Here is a 26977-nt window from a genome sequence, read left to right as displayed (position 1 = left end):
ATATTTCCTCTCTGAGGAAATGATATTTAAGCCAAGACCTGAGAGATGAAAGGGAGCCAGTCCCATGAAACAGGGACAGATGTTTTAGGCAGATGGAACAGTATGCGCAAAGACCTTAAAGAGGACCTCATATGAAGCTGTGCGAATTGTTCAGTGCACAAACAAGCCTGGTCCAGCCTGGTCCAGGAGGTAAAGGGAATGCTGAAACCCAGCCAGGCTCTGTTCCCCAAGCAGTTTGCCACAGTAAGGGGAAGGAACTGGTTCTTTTTCTGAGCCTCATAAAGACACTGCATGAGCTAGTAGCAATCTGAGCCTTGAGGTGAAAAGAGGATGGCTCTCAGTCCTTTTCTGTTGGTCCTTGGGCTGCCGCTTGGGTCCACATCCTGGGATCTTAGAAATACCCATCTCCATATGCCTGCCCATTCTTAGATTAGTCTATGTTTGATCTTATCTATCAAATGATAACAACTCAGATTTACATGGCATTTTACATTTGCTTCAAATCTCATCTGCTCTTCCAATATCTCTGTGAGGTAGCTAGGGCAGGCATTATTCATTAATTATAATTTGCATGCAATACCATGAATAGATTTTGTGTTTTGGTTAGTTATGTTTCAATAATTGTATATACCCTCCTAACCAACACCTAAATCAAGATACAGAATGTTTCCAACAGGCCTGAAAGTTTCCTTCTGCCACTGTCCAATCAAATATCCCACCACCCCAGTCCTACCTAGGCAGCCAGTGTTTTGATTTCTGTCACTACTGATCAGTTTTTTCAGTACTTGGTCATAATGGAAATGTAATTGTGTCATAAATATTCTATTGTGTCTAGCTTCTTTTGCTTAATCTGATGTTTCTGAGATTCATTCACATTATTGTATGTCTCAGTAGTTTATTCCTTTTTTATTGTTGAGTAATAGTCCATAGAATGAACATACCACAATTTGTTTAGCTATTACTCTATTGATGATATTTGGGCTATTTCCAGGTTGGCTGTTTTAACTGAGACTGCTATATTCTTGTGTAATTCTTTCTGTGAGCATTTACTTTTCTTTCTTGTGGGTAGAACCCAAAAGTAGAAGCGCTGAGTCATAAGGTATAGTATATTTAACTTTGTAAAAGACTGTCAAACAGTTCTCCAAAGTTATGCCATTTTATACTCCAATCAGCAACCTAAATACACTACAGTTACTCCACAGCTTCACCAACTCTTGGTTTTAGCCATCCTAGTGGGTGTAAACTAGTATCTCATTTTAATTTTATTTTACAATTCTCTGAGGACTAATCATATTGAGCACCTTTTTATGTGCTTATTGACCATTTGTATATCTTCTATTGTAATATGTCTATTCTAGCCTTTTGTGTGACTACTATTAATTTCATTTTGTAAATAAGAAAATTAAGACTCAGGTCAAGTGGCCAAAGACTACAAAGATTCACAGCGAATAAGTAGCAAACCCAAGTCTTTTACTCATATCTCCTGACTCTAACTGGTATTTCATTTCCAGTATACTGGACTTTTTCCTACAATGGGTCTCAAGCTTAGGCTGCCCTCATCAGTAACCTTTACAGCATCCTGAACCTCAGGACATTTTAGATAAAGGCACAGTCAAAAAATGTATGGATGTAGACAAAAGAAGAAGTGAATGATTTTACATTAACTGAAAGCAACATAATGTTTTTTTAATAGTCCTCAAAACCATCACTCTAATTCTGGAGTTCTTGTTTGGTACCTGATACCCTCTCAGGCAGGTATTCTCAGTGTCAACTACTCAATGCTGCCAAGCTCAAAATAAGCCCTTTTTTGTTCAGGTGCAAATGTGTTTCACTGGGCTACATGTAACTCTTTTCAGCCTATTTGGTTTTAATTCAATCAGTTAAAATAGCCACAATTTCTCCTGTCCATATGCCACATTGCAGTAAGTTAATATTTGGTTAATGAAGTGTAAATACTCCTGAGGCTTGATTTTCTCACTAGAATAGCTGGAGGAGATGGTGAATATGTAGCATGATTCATTCTCTCGCTCTCTCTCTTTCTCTGTCTTTTTCTTTAAGAATTAAATGTACTTTGAAGCTGCAAATGTCATAGAAAACTCCCACTTTTCTTTGATGCTGAAGATAAATCACTGACGGAACAATAAGAATGGATAACCAGCCTTGGTGATAGTTGTACTTGACAGATTGAGTTTGAGCATCTGACAAATGGGTGAAACATTGTGACTCCCCTTTCAAATCGAGCGGAGATATGCTAGCTAGCAGGGCAGCACAGACAGAAGGTGCCTGTTGCTGTCCTTTTAATCCTCTCTGAGCAAAATCTTGTACTTTTCTCCAAAATGGTGAAGGAAGTGAATAAGCCATTGACCTTTTAATTCCATTCAATGCATTTGCTGTGCTGCAAGGTGCATCCAGTAGGTTTCACAATGCGGAAGAATGACATTGACTATTTGGCATATGCAGTCCTTGAGAAAGCTCCTCTGAGCTTAGAAAGCTCCTCTACTCCTTAGAAAGTGGCCACAGCAGCCCATTTAGACCTTGCTCTATCTGATTTCATAGGAGTTCAGAGTCTGGGACAAAATGAAGAAAGAGAAGTTGGACGGAAGTCTGAAGACAGAAGGACTAGGCCAGAAATAAAAGGGTCGCGCCAATGTCTGTGAAGAGGAGATGGGAATAATAGAGATGAGGCTACAATTTAACAAGATGAATCAGTCAAGCCTTCTTAAAAGTATTCCTACAACTTCTTCAACTTTCTTTTTTTTTTTTTTTTTTTTTTTTTTCCTCCTCTGTTCTTCTTTCTTCTCCAATTCATTAAATGCCTCTTTGCTGCTATATGCCTTAGGTCAGACGCTCCTGGCATTTGTATAGCAAACTTCATCTGACGTTTTTAGAAGAAAGGGGACAAAGTTTTTATTTTAAGCTGAAAGTAATTTTAATGGGTAAAGTGGCATTTACAAACAATGTTTAACTGATAGTGCAGATGGCCTTTATAATTGCTGGGTCTTATTACACAGCTATAGGTCTTTATTATTATGTTTGAATGTGCAAATAGAATTAACTTCCTTGCTCCTCTTAGTATTTCAAATTCTCACTGTGATTAATTACAAAGAATTCTCTCTTTAATACTAAGGATCTGATTCCATGAAGTTGTGGAGATAAACCAAGGAGGCTTTTGCATTTGTCAAAGGGAGGAGGTATTTCTTATGGCGGTAGAAAGCTGAGCAATTTGGCAGGAGACTGAGTCACAAGCCACCCACACGAGTATCATCTAAGGAACACTTCGGCTGTGAAATAAATGGAGAAAAGGACCTGGAAAATATGGAAAGCTTCTTTAGAGATTTATTTATTTAGCAGTTAACCAAGAGTGCGAGGACCCTTCTGGGAATTTGGTCTTGGGCGCCTAAAATTTAACTTAAGCCTGGACTCAAATGCCAAACAGAAGTTTTCCTACAAGAATTGACAAAAAACAAAAAACTCATTTTGATTGGCACTCAGGAGAGAACAATAAATGAGGGTGGAAGGAGGAGAGTTTTCTCTATGGCTTGACTGATCATTAAAGCTATCCAGATTCCTCACCCAAATCACCACCCACTGAGTGGGGCCACCTAGGGTAATTAAAGGATCAAATGCTCCTGTGCTATATTGTAAGCATTTAAAAAGCACCAGTCCCACTAATAGAAACATCTTGTTGGCTTTCTCTGAAGAAAACCTGAATAGAGAATAGAATTCTATTAATGAATGAGGCAAATCTACATTAGTTCCTTTTTAAAAAAGAAAACATTCCTGATAAATAACATTTAAAGCAGATTTCAGCGCACTCTCTGGAAATAGAGATCACATATATTGACTCTGAAATATTAGACTATATGTCCAATACAAACCAAGACTAGCTGGCTTGAAATAAAGCATTTTTTTTCCTTTGTGGCAGAGAAGTTCTATGTGTTAAGTGCTTTATGGCTTCTTGATATCGTAGCATGTTAGAGCTAGAAATGATTTTCAACGTCATCTAGCATGACCCCCTCACTTACAGGAGAAAACTGAAGGTGTTTAAAACAAAAAAAAAAAGGCCAGAAGAATCTTCAAGAACATTCCAGTTGCTGTCCAGAAACATTGCAAATCAACCTTTTTAGATGCTGCAGCAAAAGGGAAAACTCCAGCCTTGCCTTCATCTTTGACTCATAGGAAAGGTGTAAATCCCACCCACGTAGTTAAAGCTTTCTTGCTGAACTCCTGCTTATTCTGAATTGAACAAGGGCTAAAAAGCCCATTGTGAAATGTTTGTTTGGAGGGCCAGAATCTAAACTTGCATTCCTTGTCATGGTCAGTTTTTTAAAAGAAGATGACAGATTGGAGTCACGGAAGGGGAGAGACTCCAGCAATGCTAGACATAAGAGACCATCAGAAGAGGATGCTCTTTCTTTCTGGCTTGCTGTTGTTATTTTTATTTTCCACGTACTCCCCAGGGTATCAAGTTTATCACCATGGCTGGGATGGGGCTTGGAATGTGGCGGACAATATGACAACAATTTCCTTCCTGGTGTGTCCCTGAATGGCCAGCACAGTCAACACATAATCAGACAATCTACAGCTGCACTGTTGCTGTTGACAACTTCATTATGCCTGTGATATTCAGCTGGGTAATTCATTTCTCCAGCTTGGCAATATGTCCTGATATGCCTAAATGGGTTCAATGTAATTTTGCAAGCTTTTGAAGATGCTTCCTCTTCCCTTGTGAGACACGATACACACTGTCTCCCCTTGTGCTTAGCTTTGTCCTAATATGGGAAACAATGATAACCGCCACCAGGAAATAGCGTTGCCTTGTTCAGCTCTTTAGTGTGGATTGAGTCTCCAAACCACAAAGGCAGGAAATATTAGTGATTGGAATGACACAGTAGGTCACTTAATGTCCCTTGTAACTGCCTTTTTTTAATTTTATTTTTATTTTTTGGCCTGCCTCTGCATTTAACCTTCATATAACCAGGGCATTTTTCTACAAAATCAGATGGCCTTGCCAAGGATGTAAAAATAGATAATCAATGATTCTGGGGGAGGGTGCTGGCCTTTGGCATGATATTTCTACCATCACCAATACTGTTCTGAAATGGAAAAAGCAGATGAGAAATTAGAAATATGAGCATGCATAGCATCCAACACTGATGCCGCACTTTTTCTTTACACTGGGCAAAAGTATAAAATGCATTCCTCTGAGTAATCTTTAATTCTGCTCAATTAAACCTATATGTATTGAAAATTATCTACCACGCAAAGGGCCCCAATCCAAGAGCTGAGAGGGAAATTCAAAAATCAGTGAGGCCCAGGTCCTGCCCTCATGGGGATTTCAATCCAGTAAGGGAATTACATAGAGCCCCGAGTAACTCTAATGAAGTTAGGCTGTGCTGAGAGTGTTAACATTGTTATAAATACTACAAGGAGGGAGGAGAAAGATATTCATTCCACTGGGAACATAAAAGAGAGGTGAATAGGCTGTCTTCAGGGCCACCTTCCTTATTCCACCAGCCAATCTGTATTCTTTTAAGAAAATCTGGTCTGCTGAGAATCTTATTGGAGTCAACTTCTTAGTTCTGAGAGTTAGGACTACTCGTCTATCCAATTTCTAAATGCTTGCTGGTCGTCATTGATAATGATCTGTTCCCAAGTATCTCAAATGAAAATGGAGAAGATAGCATAAAGATAGGTCAAAGAGTCTTTCAGCTTATTCTTTTATCTTTTTATCTACCTGTTTTCTTGACTTTATAAAGCTAAATTCTAAGTGGACTCCCATTGGCAAGTAGAAAATAGCTACTGAATCTGTGACTTTTAACTATAGGTATTTCAATATTAAGATTTTCTTTACAAAAAAAAGAGGAGGAAGAAAAAACATAGACAAAGGAGTAAGAGGAGGAGGAAGGGTCTGCCTAAAATTGAGTAGTCGTTTATCCTTCAGTATTTTGACTAATCAACTCAACCATTTTGACTTGTCTATTGAATAGTCACCTTATGGATTCCAGCTTCCGTGCCTACTGGTGAAGATTCATATGATTTGACGGGCAGCTGTACATATACATAGGGTTTTGAAAAAGCTGAAACCCTGAAGTCTGATAAATGTTTTATTTTTTAATCTAGACAAGCATTGGTTTATGAATTATCAAATCCCAGAGTATTAACCATTTCATTTTCAAATTGTTTGAGAATTCTGCATAACATCCTTAAAGTAATCCAAGACACAAAAATCATCTTCGGCTTTGAAGCACCAATAAAAGACTTCCCCAGAGGAACGGCCAAAATGAGTGTTGTAAATGGAGAGGGAAACCAACATCTCTGCCGTGGATAATAGTCCTCTACCACAGCTGCACTACAGTCCAGATATCACTATACAAAGGCATGATTGAGGTCCAATTAGCCACCAACCTATTACACACGTTATTCATTATGACCAAATCTAGTGCATCAAAGAATACAGATGGCCTAGGGATTGGTCATAAGAAGAAGCAACCTGTGCTGGCTCCTTTTAAAGAGATTTAGGTGAATACTGCCACCTATTGATAGGTGAAATTTATGCTACAAATTCCTACTCTGACCTGATGTGCTAATGCCTATCAGAGCAGATCTCATTTCTCGGCCAAAGCATTTTATCAGCCCGAATTTCATAATTATGGACATGTTTTTGGTGAAAAATAATTATGTTACATTAATGTAAAGCAACTAATGAAATGTATGATATTTCTTATTATATTATTATACATATTATGTATTATTTCTTATTTCTTGGCAAAAGAATGAGGTGGAAATACCACAAACTTTGCAGAGACCTGGGTTTGAGTCTCAGCTCAGTCCCTAAATGCGCATAAACAAGCTGATTAATCTCTCTAAACCTTAGTTTCCTCATCGATAAAAAGTGGATGATCCTACTTTGTAGGGTGTGAGAATTCAGTGATACCATTTGCATGGCACATAGAAGGTATTTAATAAATGGCAGCATTTATTATTATTTTTCCACTGAGCTATTAAAAGTAACTATTTTGATGCAGTGATTGGTAATATGACAAACCACATCATGTATCAGACTCCGCTGAACTCTTCCACATGGTTCAATTATCCTTTGGCAATGCTACTTGTCTAGTATAGTATCTTTGACATCCAAAATTAAGACAGTGTGAACATAAATATTAGAACCTGAAGTGTGCCAATTGAGAAAATGAGGATAAATGGGCTTCATTACCAAATGTCTCCTGACTGCCCTAGAGGATATATGGGGCCGAGCAGATAAAGAATTATGATAAAATGTTGGAGCTACATATAAATGGGGCTTTGTGACCTGCTGGATAAGGTTGAGACTTAGAGCCAGACCCAGGAGGCTCACATTCCTTCCTCGGCATGGTGTGGGGGATCCTGGGCTCATACAGACAATAGGGGATTCATAGCTTGAGAATTCTAATGATGACTGAAAGGAGGGTGGCAGCCAGGACAAGAAGGCTTTTCAGAAGCATGGACTCTGATTATCACATCGGTGCTACAGCCCGGTGAGAGGCTGCTGAGAGGATGGATGAAGCCGTTCTTGGAAAGCTTTCAGTGAAGTGTTTGTAACCTCCTTTAAGAGAATCCCGTTTCTCATAAATGTGGCACTGGAAAATCCCACATGATTAGTTCAGATAAACACTCTGTCATCGGATTGCACTACCAGGAATAGGGGCCATCTCTTTTTGAAGAGTCTTTTTGAATGCAATGTGTCTCGTCTCCAAGACTTAGAGAAAAATTCCAAAAGAGGCTTTCTCAGGATATTTTGGGACCGTTACTTTTAGTCTGAAAGGTCAATTGGTACTTAAAACAAAATAATCAAGAACTAGCATGCCCGTGAGCAGTCTGCATCTTTTCTTTAGAGGAAAAAAAAAAGTCTGCTTTGGATTGAATAGCCAATGCACTCCCCCACCCCTTTTCTTTTTTCTTTGGGGATTAGAAATTGAGAGGGAGGAGGAGGAAGAGTTTCACATTCATTACTAACAACTTCGCACATAATAAGCATATTCAGATACACCCTGGGGTGTTAGTTTTCTTTTCCTATTTTTTTGTCTCCTTTTTAGCAGCTTTCGGTAAGTAGCACATTTTATTTTTTAAAAAAGAATTGGAGCCGTTATTGAGTAGCCGCGCCCTAAGGAAGGTCAAGAGATTAGGGAACGGAAGAAGGCTGGCCAGGCTCTTTGCTGACCACAGTAAGGGAATGCCACTTCTTATAATTTAATTTTGAGATACTGATGAAAAGGCACTCCCTAAGAAAAAAAAAAAAATCTTCACTGAAAAAAAAGTGAAAAATTGTTAGAAAATAGCCATCAAAAAGTGATCAATTTAAATTTATGTCTAACAAACAAACCACATGGAACTAACCACAGGGCAGACACGCATTTGCAGCGATATATGGACATTCTCAAAATATGGTCAGGATTTTGCAGGGGAAAGTGGACATTACTGGCTTCTGATATTGGTGGGCGTTGGCCTAATTTTGTAAGTATTCTGAAATTCTAAACATCATATGTCACAAATCAGAGGAGAGTATACTAAAAGAAACCTTTGAATTTAACTGGTCCAACTCTCTCATTTCACAAGTGGGAATAATGAAGCCTAATGGTAAAAAGTAAGTTGCCCAAGATCACACAGCTGGTGAGGGGCAGCTCAAGGACTCAAGTTCAAACTCCCCATTCCCAGACCCAGTTTCTTTCCAATGAGCTAAACAACTGCAGTGAAACCGCAAACTCACATTTAATGGAAACCCCGTACCCATGCCCCCTGCAAATGGCCCTGAATGTTGCTAGAGGCAGCTCATCTGTCACAGCCTGGACTGAAGTCTTTACCCGGTACTAAATGGGTTCTTCAAAGCATTCTATGAATGTCTAGGCACATTGACATGACTCCAAGGACTCAGCTTCTGTTCTTTTCTCTGTCTTAGTAAAAAAGAGCACAGACCATAACCTGCATGCCATAATCATCTCCAGGTATATATACTAGAATAAATTAATGTCATCATCATCCGCCATCATGTAGGCTAAAACTTTAAGTCACCTTCAACTTGTCTCTCTCTCTCATCCTCCCCGTCCTCCACCTAATCTATTGACAATCCTGTAAGTTCTATCTCCAAAGATAGGACTTTCATCTCCTAATTTACATCTTCACGGATCTTCATATCATTAGTGTCTTCCTGCTTCTGGGTTCTCACCGCTATCAACGATGGCCAGGCCAGGTGGATCCTAATCAACTGTTCTGGCATTCTCCTGCTCAGATCACTGTCACCTATGGCATAACGTCCACACTCTTTAACATGGCATTCAAGCTCTCCCCAGTTTAGCTCCTGCTTACTTTTTGAGACAAATTCTATCAGCTCTTCCCTACATTATTCACTCCAGTCCACTGGACTACTTGTCATTCCCTAAGAGCCCTGGAACTCTATGCCTTGACACTATGCCTTGACTCCAAACCTGTTTCTTCTTTTCAACCTGTAGAGAGATCTTCATTCCTCTAGTTCCAGTTCAAATGCCACCTTCTCGGTAAATCTTTTCTATGCATTACAGAAAGAAGTAATAATTCTATGTTCCCTTAACACATTGCTCATACTTTTTTATGGCACTTACTTAATTCTGCCTTGTATTGTAATCGGTTGCATATCTCTTGCTAAATATATCTCTTTTATCTTTGAAAAGATGCCCTGTTCATCTTTGAATGGGAGCAATGCGCCCTCCCAACCACATTGCTTCATTTAATACACTGCATATAATACATGATCTTCTTTCTTAACTTTTACTGAGCACTTACTAGGGCAGGAGGTGTAGTGGCTGAAGGAGAAAGATGCAAAATAAAACACAATCCCTGCCTTTAAAGGAGCCTTTAATTGAATCAGTGAGACACATTCGCAAATACCCTAAGCAAGTTAAATAACTGTGGGGGTGGAATTGGGTGGAGGGGAAGTTCTGAGTGTGGAACAAACATTCTCAGTGTTCCAAATGAGAACATTGGTATTATGACATGGAGGGTGGAGTCATGGGGGAGGAGTAGAAGGAAAGAAAGGGCAAAGCTGCCTTTAGATCCCATCTCTTGCTGTAGTCATTATTAGAGTCTTCTCTAGGTCTGGCTAATCTCACTTATACTTCCCTCAGAACCAGAGAAATCTTCCTAAAACAAGACTCTGATCATTTAACTCCCTGTTCAAGTGTTTGATGTTCAATGAATCAAGCATCAGATAATTGCAGGCTTATGTTAAGAGTTACAGAGTACCAGTTTGCAGAGATGAGACGAAGTCCAGGAAACAGCCAGAGAACAAAAAGGAAGAACATCCTGTAAAAGTGCTAGGAAGTGGGAGACAAAGTAAGAGTGTGATCAATGTGGGCTGAGATTAATCCAGAAGGATTAATTGGAGGAGGCAAGCCTTCTGTGGATGGTCACTTGGCAAGAAAGATTAGACATACCAAGGGAACTTTAAGATTCCTTTCAATTCTGAGACCCCATTTCCCATTATTCCTCGAGGTGATTTATGTATTCATTCAATAAATACATGCTAAGCACTTCAACAAAACATCAAATATTTATTGAATGCCTTCTATGTGCCACGAACTCTGCTAAACCCTGGACATACAGCAGAGAATAAGAGACTTTGCACTTAAACTCTGACAATATAATGGGGATGACTGATGCTAAACAATGAATGCAATAAAATATAATGGATATAATGATGGCAGAGTATAAGGTGTCATGTTTTCAGACCACAGAACAGGGATCCTAACAGCCTAGGGGCTAGAAAAATATCTCTGAGAGTTGATGTGTAAGCCAAGATTCCAAGGCTGTACAGGAGTTAGCCAGACATAAGGAACTGAGCATCCAGGCAGAAGAACACCCATCATATTTGATAATCTGGTATTCAGAAAGAATATAGCATGTCCAAGGAACTAAGAGATATTCAAAAAAGCTACAGCATGGAATGCAAATAGAAAGGTGGTAAGAAATTAGAATAGAGAGACAAGAAGAGCTAGAATATGGGAAATTTTTCTAGGGTATGTCGAGGAGTTTATACTTCGTCAATAGGCTCTAAGTAACGTTAAAGTATGTAGCACAATGAATCTAACCTACTAAATACTTATTAAGTGTCTACTGAAGAGTAGATTAATGAATACATGGATGAATTAATGAATTTCCTTTGCAATAAACATGAGCTTTTTGACTCAACTTGAGTATTTGCTCTAGAAAGTGTTGCTACTATTATCAGAGGCACTGTCCTCTTAGGTCAGTATGGCACGTGTAACTCATGACCCCTGTGAGGCAACCCCCTAACCTTAGTAGAGTTACTCAGTCACCTAGCTTACCACAGCAGATGTAATTCAAGTAAATCTGCGTTAAAGCCAAAATGTTTCTCGATGAAAGGGTAGAGTTTTACCTGGCAATCATTTTGGCCTAGGCTGTGCAAGAGAAGCCAGACTCTTTCTTAATCCTTGATGAAAAACATAGCCCTCTAAGCCTCAAGGGCATGAATATTACTAAATTAGATTATTCATAGCAATGCTTCCATGGACAAATAAATCCAAGGATAGAAAGTGATAGTAAATGTTCAAAAAAGATATTTTGCCTTTTTAATAAGAAAAGAAAAAGACAATTGTTAAAAGCCAAACCAAGCTCTTCCTTTGGCCACCCAGGTTTTATGAGTCACTGAGCCCTACCTCAGATCGGAGCTGCAGAACAGCCACCTGTTGGGGGCGAGCGAGCTATGGGGGGAGATAATGTCTTTAGAAAGGGGGAGAGTTTGGGGAATACAAGATGTCATTTCCAGGATTCTAAGCAACTACCAGGCCAAAGATTAACTCTCCACCCTCTTGTTTATGATCAAGAGACTTTCTCCTGATTTGCTACAGTCTCATTCAAAATTTGAGAGTTTATTTGGCTCCAGGTATAGATAACAGACTAGTCAGTGCCTAGCAGAAGAGTCCAAAATTACTCCTGAAGTCATCACAGCAGCTAAACATTCATTTGGTAGAGAAAGAATCAGAACAGAGCTTTAGAAAGATTCTTAATGCTATTGCTAGGGCCATGTGTTGCTGTGTGTGTGTGTGTGTGTGTGCGCGCGCGCGCACGTGTGCAGTATTCATATGTGCCATCAATCGGCAAGTCCCACCCCCCAACATAACAAGCAGCCTGTGAAGGTCATTTGCCATTTTATTTCAGTGAGAACCATTAAAAATGCCTACATATGCAGCTTTCTAGGAAATCTATTTGTGTCTTTCCTTAGTCATGTAAAGCACAATGCTGTGAAAGGAGCCGGGTATACCCATATGTGGCTGGCATAGAAGCAGCACTGGAATCGTCTTCCTGAGACTGAGCCTCTTGCTGCCCTAAGTCCCATGTCTGCTGACTACTTTCTCTGAACCTGCTCAGACAAAAACCCAAGCACAGCTTCAGCAGCCCTGACTGGATTTAGAGCTTTCTTAAGATGCCCCCTAGCTCCTGCTAGGGGCTTGTAAGGAATTGCGCAGGTGCCCTGTAGTAAAGGGATGTGACGGCCACCTATGTGCTTCTGGTCCCAGACGGCTGTGGAAACAAGGGGGTGTCTGGCCCCAGAAGGGCTGTAGATCATTTGCACTCACAGATTGCTGGATGAGCTCTTGGATGCCAGACAATATTTCTTTCCCTGCCGTTGATGTAGTGACCGACTGCCCCTCTGCTCACCCCTGAGCGACAGTCAGTTCGGATTCAGTCTTGTTTGCCATGAAGCTAGATGTCTCTGTAACCCATTTCAAATGGTCCTCACAGATACGATAGGCTAAACACACACTGAAGTCATGGTATCCTTTTACTACATGCACACAAGCTACAAGAATCAAGCCTTCCCCAGGCTGCAGTCTACAGAATACACCTAGCCTCTGAGCCAAGCTATTTACGTCTCCCTTTCTCTCCCTATGCATCATTTGCTCTTTTATTTTGCATTAAGAGTAGCTTGGTGATCATGGACTTCGGCTCTCGCCTGTAGTGATCCTGTTCGCATTTCATTCTTTACGCAGAATAGGAAGGAAGTTCGCTTGCTTTGCACAGAGGCTGAGCCACAGGAGAAAGCAAAGCCAATGTGATTTATTGAATGAAAGCACTGGACAATTACCAACAACTTGTTCCTCTGCTGCCTCGAACAGCATACACTGGTAAGTCAAATTTATTGTTGTTTTTCTTCATGCGAATATGGAGCTTTCTTAGTCACTGATTGTTTTTATTGTGTGTGTATGTTGTTGTGGCTTAAATAACACTTAAAAATCTGTATCTTCCAAAATTAGCTGCAGGTGGTCCATGAAGAATACACACAAGCACACACACACACAGTGGTCTGCAATTGTACATACACGTCCCTGTGGAGAGACAGGACGGGGGTAGGGAAGCCCCATTTCTGATAATTGGGCATTTTGTTTGCAGTAAGCTTAATCACATTAAGTGCTTGCATAACTGATTAGCATTAGCTGTGAAAAATACATTGCTGTTTTGTTGTGTAAAATCATTTTCCAGTCAGGTTCCTGAGTCCCTAACAAAACACCTGTTGGGTCAGGTAAAGATGAGTTCCATCGTGCTGATAATCCTGAATGCAAACCCAGATATATTACTGTCTTTAATCCAGTTTGCAGACTGGGCAAGCAGAGTGGAATGCTGGCACTCTGTTCATCCTGGGTGAGCATGCCCATAAATAACATTATGACTGTGATACTGAGGATATTTGTCAAGGGAATCAATGGACGTGTGTTTAAACCCTTGCTTGAAACTATCACAAGAACAGAAAACCAAACACCGCATGTTCTCACTCATAGGTGGGAACTGAACAATGAGATCACTTGGACTCAGGAAGGGGAACATCACACACCGGGGCCTATCATGGGGAGGGGGGAGGGGGGAGGGATTGCATTGGGAGTTATACCTGATGTAAATGACGAGTTGATGGGTGCAGCACACCAACAAGGCACAAGTATACATATGTAACAAACCTGCACGTTATGCACATGTACCCTACAACTTACAGTATAATAATAATAAATAAATTTTAAAAATAAATAAATAAATAAACCCTTGCTTGATCCACCACTACTTTTGCATCTATGTTATTTAAGTCTTTTCTTTACTTCATAAAAGATATATGGTTGATGAGGTACACTGGGTTCAAAGTGGGATGTTCTAAGTATCCAGTTACCCGTGCTGATCATTGGCCTGGTCAGAGTCATCAGGAACTCCACTGATAATCAAGGCTGAGTTTGCTTCTGTACTGGGCTCCAAAAATCCCCATACTCACTTGGTTTCTTCATTTTCTAAATAAGATATAGGCCAACCTCAGCAGAGAGAGAAAGTGACTGTAGAAAGATATTGCTTTCCTTACCACCGTCCCCGCCCCCACCAGTCTCCTTAGTCTTTTGTTTGTCTGGCTACCCCAAGGCTTTATGGCAGCATCAATCCATCTCTGGTGAACTCAGAGTCCATATAAGTGTCATATAGAGTTTAATGTCTTTGGTGTACTCTATCTGCAGTATATCACTGGCTGTTCAGACAAAGTTGTGGCCTTGGATGCTGACAAAGATGAATGATGTTAGAACAGTGAGCAGCATGTTTCTCTAAATAAAAACCAAAGTTAGGAAACTGGAGAGATGGGTGAAGTTTTGCCTGGTGGAAAGGATCTCCAAGCCACTCAATCACAAGAGCCAAGGTCATTCTCCCAGGTGATTTGGCCATTTCATAAATGATGGCATTCTAATAGCAAGGAGACCGAATTGCCTACTGGTTATAGGACTGGTGAGATGTCAGGATAGTCGCGTATTTGTGCTGGTTCCCAGATTAAAGATGTGTCTTTTGGAAATTTCCTTAGCCTCTGTGGATCTCTGTTCTGCCATTCCTTCTATTCTTAATTGTTTCAAAGAAGACATGCTAAGCTCAATTAATGTATTCATGAGATACTACTTTAGATTCTTTTGTTAAATGATGCATTAGGTATTCAAGATCATTGTTCATGTACTTTAATCCAGGGGTCATTCATCAGAAATACACAGATGAGAGTTTATGTGAGGATGAGGGGAATCCATGTCCCTTCCCTCATCTAAGAGATCCAGAACACTCTGAAGGAAGCATGATCACACTTAGGGAATTAGAAGAGGAGAAAGGAGCTGAGAAGTGATGTTAAAAAAATTCAAGTTCAAATAAATAGGTCATGTAAATAAATAGGATTTTTTAAAATATTGATTAGTGATAACTGACTTGCTGTACTTATGACCCCAAGATCCTAAAGATCATCAACGTTTTGAAACAAACATGGAAGTATTTTTTTTCAGAGGGTAGTTCAGGTATGGGTATAATCCATGTATAGAACTATGGCAGGCAACTTTCAGCTGCTCAAATTGCTCCTGTACCCATGCGTATGGAATTAGCAGCTGCAAATGTACTATGATTTGAGAAGCTCTAGAAGGCTGATTTCCACCCCCCAAAATTTGTCCCATCTCTTTGTATTAGGGTACCTGAAATTCTTTCATCAGAGATTCAGTTAAGTATTGATGTCTTTTTTATAAAATTCAAACATTTCTAGAGGAAATAGTAAAGGAAGCCACTGATACTTTATGATAAATGAGTGTATTAAATTTTTTCTACTTCAAAGGTAACCCAAAGGATGTGGAATTAGTATTCTATTAATTATTCTGCTTTGTATTTGCTTCATACCTGTCTCTAAGAACTTCAGTTATAATTATTATTTCACTCTTCATCAGAAAAATAAGTACCCTTTGGGCAAGTTATTTCCTTCTTTTATGGAATATCTGGATTAGACAATACCATCTAGATTTCCTATAGGCTTTTGAGAGTCACACTGTGGAAAACCAAACTCACTATCTTTTCCCTTTCTAAACTCACTTCTCTGTCTATGTTCCTTTAAAAAAAAAAAAAAAAAAAAGGTGTGTGTGTGTGAGGGGGGTGACCTATCATTCACCCAGTCAGCTAATAAGGCTCACAGAATTTATCACTGGGTTTCCTGATCTCTCTAGCCCCTTCATCTGATCACTAACAAAATTTAGTCCATTTTATTTCCTTTGTCTTTTGAATCCGTCCAGCCCACTCCATCCCCACTGCCACAAGCTTTAGTTGAAGTTGCCAGCTCTCATGGGGTAATTTTTTAAGAGCTTCATACTTGGTTGTCCCCTGCCACTGTTCCTACATCTCTCCCCTTTCCAGCAATCCTCTAGTTGCTACCACAGCAATTCTCTAAAAAAGCACATCTCAATTTTTACTTCAAAGTCTCCAGTGCTGCCCTGTTGGGTACAGGTTAAAGTCTATGATTCTTATCGTGGCATAAGAGTCCTTTGGTGGTCTGGCCCTGCTACCTCTTTGGGCTTCTTTCCAAATGTCCTGGCATGGTTGATGAAATGTACCACCGTAAGTGTCAGAGCCCAGAAAAATTTCATGGGGACCCTCACTGGCACTGACTTACCAATGTCACCATGATGTTTCCCATCTCTATATCCTAACCTGAACTATTATTCCTAGAATGCCCCTTTTGCCCTTCCTGCTAGTTAATTCCTCATTCATCATTCAAAATCCTTCTCAGGCATCTCCTTCTCTAACGCATTTTCTCACCACCTCTCATCCAATGACCACATCCTGTCACCCAGAAAGTTCATCACTCACCCCTCTGTGCTACTTCTATGTCTTAGGTTTTTTGAGAGAAGTGTTTAGAGGTTAAGATCTCAAATCTAGACTCATACTGCCTAGATTTGAATCCCAGATTTACTACCCTTTAGTAGTGCCTCAATTTCTAGCTGTGTAAAATGGAGATACTAATAGTCCTTCCTTCATATGGCTGTGATGGGATTCAATAAGTTAATACATGTAAAAACACTGCAACACACTGAATGCTTATGTTTCTCCCAAAGGCAAATGTTGAAATCTTAACCCCCAAGGTGGTGGTATTAGGAACTGAGGCCTTCAGGAAGGTATTAGGTCATACCCCTCATCATTGAAGTTAGTGCGCATCCCCAGAGAGCTAACTAGTTCCTTCCACCATGTGAAGATACAGCAAGAGAGTTCTGTCTTTTGAACCAGAAAGTCAGCCCTCACCAGACACCAAATCTTCTGGATGCCTTGGTCTTGGACTTTCCAGTCTCCAGAACTGTGAGAAATAAATGTATATTGTTTATAAGCCACACAGTTTGTGGTATTTGGTTATAGCAGCCTGAAGGGACTAAGACATACATTATTCTAAATAGCACTTGGCTCATAGAAAGTGTTAGAGAAGTGTATTAGTCTGTTTTCACATTGCTATTAAGGAAATTTATAAAGGTAAGATTGGGTAATATATGAAGTAAAGAGGTTTAGTGGAATTACAGTTCCACATGGCTGTGGAGGGCTCACAATCATAGCAGAAGGCAAAGGAGAAGCAAAGACACATCTTACATGGCGACAGGCAAGAGCACTTGTGCAGGGGAACTACCATTTAAAAAACCATCAAATCTCATGAGATTTATTCACTACCATGAGAACGGCATGGGGGAAACCGCCCCCATGATTCAATTATCTCCACCTAGTCCTGCCCTTGACATGTGGGGATTATTACAATTCAGGGTGAAATTTGGCTGGAGACACAGTCAAGCCATATCAAGAAATATAAGCTAGTATTATTTACATACCACACTATTTCATAGCTATGCATTTGCATAACTGACTACCTTTCTAGCCTATGAGCTCCTTGGGAACAGGTAGGGTAACCAGCTCATTTCAATTTCCCTAGGACTGTCCCAGTTTTAGCTCTGAAAGTACTGCATCCTGGAAACCCTCTCTCAGTCCTGAACAAACTAAAACAGTTGGTTACCCTATGTGGGATACTGTCTTACTTACTTTCAATCCCTTGGATCTATCACAGGATACAGGTTACAAAGTAGATCATCCATAAGTACTTGATGAACTATAGAATCAATACTAATCATCTTTCTATCCTCTTCTTCATAAACAAATGCTTCCGTACATCAAAAATAGTGTTCCTCTTGCCATGGAGTGACAGCTGACTCTTCAAAACTTGTCACTTAATATATATACATTAAAGGGCACAGGAACTAGAAAGGTGGCTTCCATTCTGTGTCATCATTGTAATAGAATTGGCCGCCCTTTCACACTAAAAGACATACCTGTTATGTTAACAGCAGGTGGGGAATGGAAAGAGTTTAACTTCCTTTTCTGCCTAGTGACAGGCAGGTTGAAGCCTTAAGGTCCCCTAGTTCACATCACAGCTAGAAGAGCAATCTTTTCCCAGTCAGAAATGTCCCTCTCACTGACTATATCTGTCTACTCAGCTGTCAAACATGGTTAGAACTCCTATTTGAATATGCTGTGTCTTACGACTGCTTCTCATCCAGACTGGCTCAGATCTTTTGTCACAGTACAAATATGCTAAGAAAGTCCCACAACCAAGCTCCAGTGAAACATGAACTCTGGAGGTGTCAGGACGCACAACATGGCAAGAAGTCTTGACTTCAGAATCAAGATCTAGGAAGATGAAGCTGACAGGCAGCCAGATCAAGGTCCCTTAGAAATAATAATAGCAGAGTTGTTATAAGTGTGGACTTTGGAGCCAGAGTTCAAATCCTGCTGCTCCATTTACTGGCTGTAACATCTTGGACAGGTTAGCTAACCTCTCTGGGCCTCAGTAAAATGAGAATATAGTTAAAAGTAGCTATTTCCTCAGAGAGTTATTGTTATATCTTGTTTTAGCATGTACAAACAAAACTTAAGGTAAAGCCAATTGCAAATGATACATTGGATATTGAGATACAACCTCAGGGCATCAAGAGTGAAGAAAAAAGGGAAGTGAGTCAAGGAAGAAAGGAAAACAAAGGTGGCTGTAACTGAAATAGCAATTGCTTCACAAGAAGACACATCTTGTTGTTCTTTTGTATGTATTGGCTTCCAGGTAGCCCTCAGAACAGTCTACAACAAGGAATAGAGAGGAAATTATCTACTGGCTACTGAAAGTCTCCTGTGTCTCACCGGTCCAATTTTCTCCATTTTAGTGGTGTTACTCAGTCTCTTAGGGTAGCCACAAGCAAAGCTAAGGCCTCTGTGGGTCTTGATGGGTCAGGGCTGCTGCAGCTACTGTCACAACCAGCATGATGGGGGTCATGTCAAAACACGCCCCCTACCTGAGACAGCTGGTAGTGTTAGGAGACAGGATGATGGTGGCAATCGAGGCTCTCTGTTTATGTAAGCAGCAAAGCCCAGGGAACAGGTGGTTATGAAGCCAATGTGAGGAGGCTCCACTCTGCACAGGCTACTCCTCATTTTGGATCTGCATTCTCCAGGCTACTGTATGATTTTTTTCCTATGTTTTCTTCTAAACATTTTATAGTTTTAGCTTTTACATTTAGGTCTAGGATCATCTATTTTAGGTTGATTTTTGTATATGATGTGAAATAGGGATTGAGGGTTTTTAAATTGTTCTGTATGGATATATCATTGTTTCAGTACAATTTGTTGAAAAGATTATCATTTTTCCTATTGAATTACCTTGATACCTTTTTCAGAAATGAATTGATCATATATGTACAGGTTGTTTCCAGGCTCTCTATTCTGTTTCATTTATGTATATTTCTATCTTTATGATATTATCTTTATCTATATGGCTATCCTTAATCCAATCCTATATGTCTTAATTACTGTAGCTTCATAGGAAGTTTTGAAATCACAACTTCCAACTTTGTTCTTCTTTTTCAAAATCATTTTGGCTATTTTAGATCCTTTCCATTTCTATAAAAATTTTAGAATCTGCTTGTCAATTTCTACTAAAATAAAAAGCCTGCTAGGATTTTGATTGAGATTGCATGGAATGTATAGGTCAGTTTGGAAGAACTGACACTTTAACAATACCCATTCTTCCAATCCATGAACAAGGGGTGTGTGTGTGTGTGTGTGTGTGTGTGTGTGTGTATGCACACATACACATTGTGTATATACATATATAGCTCTTCTTTAATTTAATTATTTAATATCATGTCATGTTCAGCATCCAGGCTTTTCATGAGTAGATTTTTATAGATTTAGTAGATTATTCTATGTAAACTTTCATGTCATCTGCAAATGAAGACTATCTCACTTCTTTCTTTCCAATATATAGGTCTTTGACTTATTTTTCTTGCCCTACTTCACTGGCTAGGATGCCCAATACAGTAGAAAAAGTAGGAGTGGACATTTTTGCCTTGTTTCTGATCTTAGATAGAAGAGCTTAATGTTTACTCAATAAGTATGATATTGGCTATAGGTTTTAAAAGATTATCTTACTCAGGTTGAAGAAGTCCCCTTACATTCCTGTAAAATTTTTTTACCATGAATAAATGTAGATCATTAAACCCAAATGCTTTTTATGAATCCATAGAGATGATCATATGATTTTTCCTCCTTATCCTCTCTTTTAATGTATTAAATTACGTTGACATTAATGGGTAGATAAATGTTATACTAACCTTGCCTTCTTGGAATGAACCCTGGCTAGTCATGATGCATTATCCTTTTTATAATATACATTGCTGGATTTAATTTGCTAACATTTTGTTGAAATTTTTTGCCTCCATGTTCATGACAGACATTGGTCCATACCTTTGTTTTCATGTCTTGCCTTTTTCCTGGTTTTAGTATCAGGGTGGAACTAGCCTTGAAAATGAAGCCAATTTTTGGAAGAGTTGTGTGTCGAATTGGTATCATTCCTTAAAAGTTTGGTAGGCTGTAACATTTAACATGGCATTTATTAAAGATTTTAGGATACATTATTAGCATGCAGAAAAAGAAAATGTAAAACTAGAAATTAACGTTCCCATAAAAGGTAGTCTCCTAGCTAATATCTCCTAAAGCCTTGTCCTATAGCCAAGTTGTAGAGAACAGCCTACCTTTGACCAATCAGGAGAGTGGGGAAAAGATTACAAAAAGACACAAAGAAACTTTTGAGAATAATGTATATGTTCTTTATCTTGATTGTGACAATGGTTTCATGAGTGAACACTTATATCAAAGCTAATCGAATTGTACTTTTTAAAACATGCAGTTTATTTTATGTTAATTATACCTCAAAAGACCTGTTAAAAGATAATAACTAATATTTATTGAACACCTATTTTTTCCAGCACGCTACTAAACAATGTATATGTATTTGCTCATTTAAAATTCTGATATCCCTTTTTGGACAATACATGACTATTACTATTAACGTGAGGAATAATATTAATTATGAGGAAATTGAGGTTCAGGAAAGCTAAGTAAGTTGCTCAAGGTCATATAGTTAATAATTTAAAAAGCTGAAACATAAAGTTCAATCAACCTCATATCAGAGTCATACTTTTAATACTGTGCTTAAGACCACCATAAAGAATAGAATAAAATGTCCTTAATGGGATTGCCTAGGTTTTCTTCTAGGATTTTTATGGTTTTAGGTCTAACATTTAAGTCTTTAATCCATCTTGAATTAATGTTTGTGTACGGTGTAAGGAATGGATCCAGTTTCAGCTTTCTACATATGGCTAGCCAGCTTTTACAACACCATTTATTACGTAGGGAATTCTTTCCACATTGCTTGTTTTTGTCAGGTTTGTCAAAGATCAGATGGTTGTAGATGTGTGGTGTTATTTCTGAGGCTTCTGTTCTGTTCCATTGGTCTGTATCTCTGTTTTGATACCAGTACCATGCTGTTTTGGTCACTGTAGCCTTGTAGTATAGTTTGAAGTCAGGTAGCATGATGCCTGCAGCTTTGTTCTTTCTGCTTAGAATTGTCTTGGTAAGGCAGGCTCTTTTTTGGTTCCATATGAACTTTAAAGCAGTTTTTTCCAATTCTGGGAAGAAAGTTATTGGTAGCTTGATGGGGATGGCATTGAATCTATAAATTACCTTGGACAGTATGGCCATTTTCACGATATTGATTCTTCCTAACCATGAGCATGAAATGTTCTTCCATTTGTTTGTGTCCTCCTTTATTTCATTGAGCAGAGATTTGTAGTTCTCCTTGAAGAGGTCCTTCACTTCCCTTGTAAGTTGGATTCCTAGGTATTTGATTCTCTTTGTAGCAATTGAGAATAGGAGTTCACTCATGATTTGGCTCTCTGTTTGTCCATTATTTGTGTATAGGAATGCTTGTGATTTTTGCACATCAATTTTGTATCCGGAGACTTTGCTGAAGTTTCTTATCAACTTAAGGAGATTTTGGGCTGAGATGATGGGGTTTTCTAAATATACAATCATGTCATCTGCAAACGGACAATTTAACTTTCTCTTTTCCTAATTGAATACGCTTTATTTCTTTCTCGTGCCAGATTTCCCTGGCCAGAACTTCCAACACTATGTTGAGTAGGAGTGGTAAGAGAGGGCATCCCTGTCTTGTGCCAGTTTTCAAAGTGAATGCTTCCAGTTTTTGCCTATTCAGTATGATATTGACTGTGGGTTTGTCATAAATAGCTCTTATTATTTTGAGATATGTTCCATCAATACCTAGTTTATTGAGAGTTTTTAGCATGAAGAGCTGTTGAATTTTGTCAAAGGCCTTTTCTGCATCTATTGCTATAAGCATGTGGTTTTTGTCATTGGTTTTGTTTATGTGATGGATTACGTTTATTGATTTGTGTATGTTGAACCAGGCTTGCATCCCAGGGATGAAGCCAGCTTGATCACGGTGGGTAAGCTTTTTGATGTGCTGCTGGATTCGGTTTGCCAGTATTATATTGAGGATTTTTGCATCGATGTTCATCAGGTATATTGGTCTAAAATTCTCTTTTTTTGTTGTGTCTCTGCCAGGTGTTGGTATCAGGATGATGCTGGCTTCATCATAAAATCAGTTAGGGAGGATTCCTTCTTTTTCTATTGATTGGAATTGTTTCAGAAGGAATGGTACCAGCTCCTCTTTGTACCTCTGGTAGAATTCGGCTGTGAATCCATCTGGTCCTGGAATTTTTTTTTTATTGGTAGGCTATTGATTATTGCCTCAATTTCAGAGCCTGTTATTGGTCTAGTCAGAGACTCAACTTCTTCCTGGTTTAGTCTTGGGAGGGTGTATGTGTCCAGGAATTTATCCATTTCTTCTAGATTTTCTAGTTTATTTGCATAGAGGTGTTGATAGTATTCTCTGATGGTAGTTTGTATTTCTGTGGGATCAGTGGTGATATCTCCTTTATCATTTTTTATTGCGTCTATTTGATTCTTCTCTCTTTTCTTCTTTATTAGTCTTGCTAGCGATCTATCAATTTTGTTGATCTTTTCAAAAAACCAGCTTGTGGATTCATTGATTTTTTTTTTTTTGAAGGGTTTTTTGTGTCTCTATCTCCTTCAATTCTGCTCTGATCTTACTTATTTCTTGCCTTCTGTTAGCTTTTCAATGTGTTTGCTCTTGCTTCTCTAGTTCTTTTAATTGTGATGTTAGGGTGTCAATTTTAGATCTTTCCTGCATTCTCTTGTGGGCATTTAGTGCTATAAATTTCCCTCTACACACCGGTTTAAATGTGTTCCAGAGATTCTGGTACATTGTGTCTTTGTTCTCATTGGTTTCAAAGAACATCTTTATTTCTGCCTTCCTTTTGTTATTTACCCAGTAGTCATTCAGGAGCACGTTGTTTAGTTTCCATAGAGTTGTGCGGTTTTGAGTGAGTTTCTTAATCCTGAGTTCTAATTTGATTGCACTGTGCTCTGAGAGACAGTTTGTTGTGATTTCTGTTCTTTTACATTTGCTGAGGAGTGCTTTACTTCCAATTACGTGGTCAATTTTGGAATAAGTGTGATGTGGTGCTTGGAAGAACGTACATTCTGTTGATTTTGAGTGGAGAGTTCTGTAGATGTCTATTAAGTCTGCTTGGTGCAGAGCTGAGTTTAAGTCCTGGATATCCTTGTTAACCTTCTGTCTCACCGATCTGTCTAATATTGATAGTGGGGTGTTAAAATCTCCCATCATTATTGTGTGGGTGTCTAAGTCTCTTTGTAGGTCTCTAAGGACTTGTTTTATGAATCTGGGTGCTCAGGCAAGGACTTCATGACTAAATCACCAACAGCAATGGCAACAAAAGCCAAAATTGACAAATGGGATCTAATTAAATTAAAGGGCTTCTGCACAGCAAAAGAAACTACCATCAGTGTGAACAGGCAACCTACAGAATGGGAGAAAAATTTTGCAATCTACCCATCTGACAAAGGGCTTGTATCCAGAATCTACAAAGAACTTAAACAAATTTACAAGAAAAAAACAAACAACACCATCAAAAAGTGGGCAAAGGATGTGAACAGACACTTATCAAAAGAAAACATTTATGCAGCCAACAGACACATGAAAAAATGCTTATTATCACTGGTCATCAGAGAAATGCAAATCAAAACCACAGTGAGATACCATCTCACACCAGTTAGAATGGCGATCATTAAAAAATCAGAAAACAACAGATGCTGGAGAGGATGTGGAAAAATAGGAATGTTTTCCACTGTTGGTGGGAGTGTAAACTAGTTCAACCATTGTGGAAACAGTGTGGCGATTCCTCAAGGATCTAGAACTAAAAATATCATTTGACCCAGCAATCCCATTACTGGGTATATACCCAAAGGATTATAAATCATGCTACTACAAAGGCATATGCACACGTATGTTTATTGCAGCACTATTCACAATAGCAAAAAACTCAGAACCAACCCAAATGTCCATCAATGATAGACTGGATTAAGAAAATGTGGCACATATACACCATAGAATACTATGCAGCCATAAAAAAGCATGAATTCATGTCCTGTTCAGGGACATGGATAAAGCTGGAAACCATCATTCTCAGCAAAGTATCACAAGGACAGAAAACCAAACACTACATGTTCTCACTCGTAGATGGGAATTGAACAATGAGAACACTTGGACACAGGGTGGGGAACATCACACACCAGGGCCTGTCACGGGGTGAGGGGCTGGGGGAGGGATAGCATTAGGAGACGTACTTAATGTGAATGATGAGTTAATGGGTGCAGCAAACCAACATGGCACATATATACTTATGTAACAAACCTGCACATTGTGCACACGTACCCTAGAACTTAAAGTATAATTTTAAAAAAAGAATGGAATAAAATGTAATGATAGACTTCAACCTGTGGGTTTTTCAGTGAAAATTGCTAATGAGGAATGCTCTCTTAAGAGTGATATCCCAGATTTAACACAACAGATACAGTTTCCTTGTCCAGTCTTTTTAAAGGACTCTATTTATTTTGCCCACCTTATATTTATTTAACACTTGAGTATTTTTTTTCAGTTCAGTTTAAAGTTGCAAAGAGTACTGTTGCTATCCATTTCAAGATACTCTCATGGATGTTATAGGGATTATATGATGTATTATTCAAGATCCCAGCAAGAATCATACAGTGCATTCAAGCAGAAGAACAGAGGGGAGGTTATTAATAAGAACACTTACAAAAGAATGGGCAAGTTAGTGAAAACCAGTAAGGAATGGTAAAGCCTGCAGGGACAAAAGGAGGAAGCAATTTCTGTAATGCAGAGGAAATAAGTTGAATTGAAAAGGATACCCCACAGATGAAGAGGGGTAAATACCACTACCTTACTCTCCAATTTCCAGTCAGTGCCTCCCATTGGGTGGGCAATATCAAGGCTTCTAATCCATGAACAAAGAATGTCTTTCCATTTGTTTATATTTTTCTTAATTTATTTCAATGACGTTTTGTATTTTCTGAAAATTAGTTTTTTACTTCTTTTGTTAAATTTATTTCTAAGTATGTTAATCTTTTTGATGCTATTGTAAATTAAATTGTTTTCTTGATTTCTTTTCCATTTCATTGTCATTTAAATCAGAAAAGAGAAAAAATACAAAAATAAAAGATAAGTTTATGCCGTCTTTATATTTATACTGTATTTTATATTTGTCTGTATAATTTCCTTCTCAGTGCTTTCTGTTTTTTAACTTTGGTTTAAGTTCAGGGGTACAAGTGCAGGTTTGTTACATAGGTAAACTTGTGTCATCGGGTTTTGTTGTACAGATTATTTCATCACCCAGGTATTCAGCCTAGTACCCATTAGTTGTTTTTCCTGATCCTGTCCCTCTTCCTACCCTTCACCCTCTGAAAGGCCCCAGTATCTCTTGTTCCCCTCTATGTGTCCATGTGTTCTTATCATTTAGCTCTCACTTATAAGTGATAACATGCAACATTTGGTTTTCTATTCCTGTGTTGGTTTGCTAAGGATAGTGGCCTCCAGCTCCACCCATGTCCCTGCAAAGGTCATAATCTTGTTCTTTTTATAGCTGCATAGTATTCCATGGTGTATATGTACCACATATTCCTTATTCAGTCTATCATTGATGGATATTTAGATTGATTCCATGTCTTTGCTACTGTGAATAGTCCTGCAATGAACATATGCATGTATGTCTTTATAAAAGAATGGTTTATATTTCTTTGGGTATATACACAGCATTGGGATTGCTGAGTCAAATGGTATTTCTGTCTTTAGATCTCTGAAGAATCACCACACTGTTTTCCACAATGGCTGGACTAATTTACACACCCACCAACAGTGTATAAGTGTTCCTTTTCCTCCACAACCTTGCCAGCATCTGTTATTTTTTGACTTTTTAATAGTAGCCATTCTGACTAGTGTGTGATGGTATCTCATTGTGGTTTTGATTTGTATTTCTCTAATGATTAGTAATGATGAGCTTTTTTCATATGATTGTTGGCTGCATGTATGTCTTCTTTTGAAGAAAACGTGTCTGTTCATGTCCTTTGCCCACTTTTTTATGGGGAAGTTTGTTTCTTGTAAATTTGTTTAAGTTCCTTGTAGATGCTGGATATTAGACCTTTGTCAGATGTATAGTTTGCAAAATATTTCTCTTTTACTGTAAGTTGTCTGTTTACTCTGCTGACAGTTTCTTTTGCTGTGCAGAAGCTCTTTAGTTTAATTAGATCCCACTTGTCAGTTTTTGCTTTTGTTGCAAATGCTTTTGGCATCTTC

The 26977-nt window shown here is 38.7% G+C and overlaps 1 protein-coding gene across 1 annotated transcript in view; it reads left to right on the top strand.

The window, feature by feature from the left end:
- Positions 1 to 2758: 2758 nt before the first annotated feature.
- ANKFN1 (ankyrin repeat and fibronectin type III domain containing 1) overlaps positions 2759 to 26977 on the top strand; it is a 196436-nt gene continuing 172217 nt past the window's right edge. Inside the window, exons 1-2 of the mRNA XM_017950614.3 lie at positions 2759 to 10347; positions 13026 to 13160. The gene's annotated coding sequence lies outside the window, so the exon portion shown is untranslated. The remainder of the gene's footprint in view (positions 10348 to 13025; positions 13161 to 26977) is intronic.

Source organism: Papio anubis, chromosome 17 (assembly GCF_008728515.1).
Source record: "Papio anubis isolate 15944 chromosome 17, Panubis1.0, whole genome shotgun sequence".
Classification (NCBI taxonomy): Eukaryota; Metazoa; Chordata; class Mammalia; order Primates; family Cercopithecidae; genus Papio; species Papio anubis.
Note: the sequence above shows the minus strand (reverse complement) of the source record. Positions and strands in the feature narration are given on the sequence as shown.